This window comes from Triticum dicoccoides, chromosome 5A (genome assembly GCF_002162155.2).
Source record: "Triticum dicoccoides isolate Atlit2015 ecotype Zavitan chromosome 5A, WEW_v2.0, whole genome shotgun sequence".
NCBI lineage: Eukaryota > Viridiplantae > Streptophyta > Magnoliopsida > Poales > Poaceae > Triticum > Triticum dicoccoides.
Window position 1 is genome coordinate 672,182,126 of NC_041388.1, and position 4,675 is coordinate 672,186,800.

Below are 4,675 nucleotides of genomic sequence, written 5' to 3' on the forward strand. Positions count from 1 at the left end.
TTCAAATCCCCAATGTCGAACAAGGCTTTACGAACATCATCAGCCGTATACGAAGAAAGGAGGGCATTGTTCATCTCAGTAGATACTCTCCTCTTTACCAGTGATAACACATCCTGATTAGGTTGCTCAATCTCTGAGGTAAAAAGCTCTTTACAACACTACTAGGAAAAGGCCTACTAATGGCGCACCAGTTTTGCCTACTAATGGCGCACTACTGGTGCGCCATTAGTATCACGCCACTAATATTTCTTACTAATGGCGCACCACCGGTGCGCCATTAGTCTCTGGTATACTAATGGCGCACCAAGCAGTGCGCCATTAGTATAGAACACCATGCGCCATTAGTATGCCTCCCAGGGGGCCATATTTAACCATGTGCTTTGGCATACTAATGGCGCACTGTTGGGTGATGCGCCATTAGTGTGATTATCACAGTGCGCCATTAGTGTCTTGTGTGGTGCGCCACTAGTATGAATATTAGGATTTTTTTTTCATTTCTGATATTTTCACAAGTTAAAAAATATTAGAGATAATATACAACACAGATCTGCTTAGCTTACATACAGGGGACCATATGTAACGATGTTACCCGCGTCCACCAGATCATATCCAACACACAAGTTTCATCATATATACATACATAGCCAACACATAGTTCCATCGTTACATATTACAAATGTTTTACAATGTTCATTCAACACCGTTATCCATCAATTCACAAAAGTTTCACATTGATACAAAATAAAAACACAAATGGAAAAGAAGCACTCCATCCATGCAAGCTTCCGTGAATTAAATCAAATCTGCAAAATGATAAACAAGAAGTTAGAAGAAGAAGAAGAGAAGAAGAAGAAGAAGAAGACTAGAAGAAGAATAAGAAGAAGAATAAGAAGAATAAGAAGAAGACTATAAGCTTATTATGTAAACTTGATCATTTTGTGCTAACATAAGTAATTTTGGAGCTAACCTATAGGAAACTAAGCATATAAGCTATAAGTTGGCATATTAGAGCCAACTTAGGTAAAATGAAGCTAACCTATGTCATTTTGGATAAGAAGAAGAATAAGAAGAAGACTATAAGCTTATTATTAAACTTGATCATTTTGTGCTAACATAAGTAATTTTGGAGCTAACTTATAGGAAACTAAGCATATAAGCTCTAAGTTAGCATATTAGAGCCAACTTAGGTAAAATGAAGCTAACCTATGTCATTTTGGATAAGAAGAAGAATAAGAAGAAGACTATAAGCTTATTATGTAAACTTGATCATTTTGTGCTAACATAAGTAATTTTGGAGCTAACCTATAGGAAACTAAGCATATAAGCTCTAAGTTAGCATATTAGAGCCAACTTAGGTAAAATGAAGCTAACATATGTCATTTTGGATAAGAAGAAGAATAAGAAGAAGACTATAAGCTTATTATGTAAACTTGATCATTTTGTGCTAACATAAGTAATTTTGGAGCTAACCTATAGAAAACTAAGCATATTAGAGATAAATAGGTAACTAAGTATATATATATATATATATATATATATATATATATATATATATATATATATATATCATTTTGGAGATCTGACATACCTGACATAGTTCAGTTCTCATTGTTCTTCTCCTTCTCCTTCCTCAGCCTGATGCGCCAAGAGCGGCGAGGCGGTGGAGGCAGCTGTGGGATGTAGTCTTCTACCACAATTGGCATGGTCATGTCGACCAGCTGTGGGATCGCCGGCGCCACCACCGATGCGTGGTAATTGTCAGGCACCACCACCATCGCGAGGCCACCCTCAGCCACCACCATCTCTTGCCCATGGTCAGCCACCACCATCTCTTGCTCATGGTCAGCCACCACCATCTCTTGCACCTGGTCAGCCACCACCATCTCTTGCCCTTGGTCAGCCACCACCAGCGCTAGGTCATCCTCAGCCTGATGCCCATCGTCATCATGCAGCTCCTCATCCCCACTCTGCTCCTCTTCTCCCCCACTCCAGTTCGGATCATCCTTCTTGTTGTCTTCGCTGCTGCCAGAATCGCTGCTGCTTTCGCTAAGGCCAGAATCGCTGTTGCTTTTGCTACAGCCATAATTGCTGCTGCTTTGGCTGTAGCCAGTGTCGCTGCTGCTGCTCCCATTGCCTGTCCAAATGCAACAATGACCATTAACAATCGATGTGAGACAAAGCCAAATATAGAGGAATAAGAAGAGGCAGAACGCACTGGCATCTTCATCTTCAGGTACTGCATGCGACACATAATCGTGTTGAAAACCTTCACGATGAGCATTGTGGCGTCATCGTCGTACCTTAAGAGAAGAAAGTACCCGGTCCGCAGGTCGTAGGCACTGTAGAACTTCTCCCAGCCACGGCACAGGTACATGTGGCCCTCCTCGATCACCAACTCCACGTCCCACAGCCTGCGAACCCCGCTGCCAGCCTGTCGGAGCTTCACATTATCTGGCGGATCTTCACCCAGCATCTTCATAAAAGCGTCAGGCAGCCTCTGCAATTTGGGACAAGGAGTGATGTAGCAAACAACAGAGTTATCATAATGAGATGGGTGAAGGGGAGATCTCTCGTTTTATATACCTGCCTCGTGGCTGATACTGAAGAAGAAAGTATGATAGTGAAGAACTCGAAAGCATCCAACTTGTACTCCGTTGAGGCAGAGCGGCGGTGGCTGCTTCCCCCCATCTCTGATAAGCAGCAGAAGAGACCAATTAGTACCCTTACAACATTATAGCAGCATAAATTTTGAGCAGAAGATAATCAACATTAGTCGCAAGTACCCCATATGTCCTATTTTTAGCAAAGTCATGCTAAAATTCATGGAAAATTTCAGCATGACCTTTGCTAAAAATAGGACATATGGAGTACCCGAATTTGCCGGAACGGAAGTTAATCGACATTCCTGCAAACTCAAGGGCCTCTCGGGGTACCTGCAAATTCATCACGACACAATGGTCTAGCAAGTCTGTACAAACACAGAAAGAATAGAAAATTATAGTCTATGCATCATGAAAATTATAGTGTATGGATCATGGCATTTTTTATTCTACATTTTTATTCTATGGATCATGCCAGGAAATTATAGTCTATGCATTTTTTTAATCTCCGGATCATGATCCAACAAAATTGCCATCTCCCGTGGCAAATATAGCCTATGCATCATGGAATTTATACTGTATGGATCATGGCATTTTTTTTGTCTATGGATCATGATCTATAGAACATTTTAGTCCATGTCATTTTCTGAAACATATTTTTGCCATGGCAATTTTGAATCAATAGACATACTTCTCAAAAGAGGCATGATCAAATTCTGGTGCCCTTGACTTACTAGTATTTATCTCTATAAATACAGAACTAATCTGACCACTATAAATGACCCAGAAGACAAACTGAAAATAGTTGTTGTTGCTGAACTAATCTGACCACTATAACCTGTTCATCATTCATCCATAGTTGTTGTTGCTGCTACAAGTTCAGCAAGCAACATGCCTAAATCCAGTGCTTGTTTGACTTTATTGAATTACCAACACATGGCACACAACACATTTATATTTTGTCAGGTCACACAACACATGCCTGAGGAGGAAGACTGAATTTTTTACAGAAGCATCATCAGGTACACTTCAACATGTGCTAGCAGCAACAAATGGTAAATATTCATTCTTATTTATGGTCAATATTTATAACCTATCAACAAATGGCAAGAATATTGAGTAATCTACTCTAGTTTGATCTACTGGAAATAATCTGTTGCAATTTGATCTATTACATAAACATGGTTGATCTTCATTTTGCATAAACCTAGTTGAGTATTACAGAGCAATTGGCAACAAATTGACCTGGTTGGAATTCATACAGCAACAGTAATAGTTAACTGAACTTCTTTTGCATGCATTTATCACTCCAGAAAACTATCGGTAACAAGTGAGAAGCATCTGCATTTTCTTAGTGAACTTTTGAGTGCATTTATCACTTGTTGGAGTATGCTACAGCTTCTGCAAATCACAAACTCCTTTAGTTTACATCTCAGTTTTAGCAAACACTACAGTTTCAGTGAAGGAGTCATAACTGAATAACAGGCACTATAGTTTCTCTACAGTATTGGAACACTGAACATTTTCAGTATTGGCACTATAGTTCCTCTACAGCTTGACAACCACTGTAAACTACTGTACTGAGAACAGCAAATTCAAACTCACAGCAACAAATTGAACAGTGAGTAAGCCTGAAGATTCTTCTCTTGCAACCCCCCAACCCTAGCTACTTAATTCTCCAACCCCCTTTCCTTGTCCAAAATTCTCCAACCCCCAACCCTAGAACACATCAGAAGGAAATCAAGAGGGGGAAGAGGGGGAAGCAGCTCGGGTGCTCACTAGGGAGGTCGAGGGCGACTCGGGGTAGCCGGAGCTAGTCGAGGCGGCGCGAATTCGGCGTCGAGCGGTGGCGATGGTGGCCGAGGCGGAGGACATCGGCGGGTGTCGAAGGGATGGCTCGAGGGCGTCCGAGCTCGTCCGGGTCCTCGTAGTAGAAGAGGAAGACAGCGGCGGTCCTCCTGGGCAGGCCGCGCGGTGTTGGACGGCGAGCACGAGGTTGACGCAGGCCGGGCCGCGGGGGGAGGGGGCGCTTGGGTGGGAGGACGTCGAGGGCGCGGGCGCGAGCAGAGGGGGAC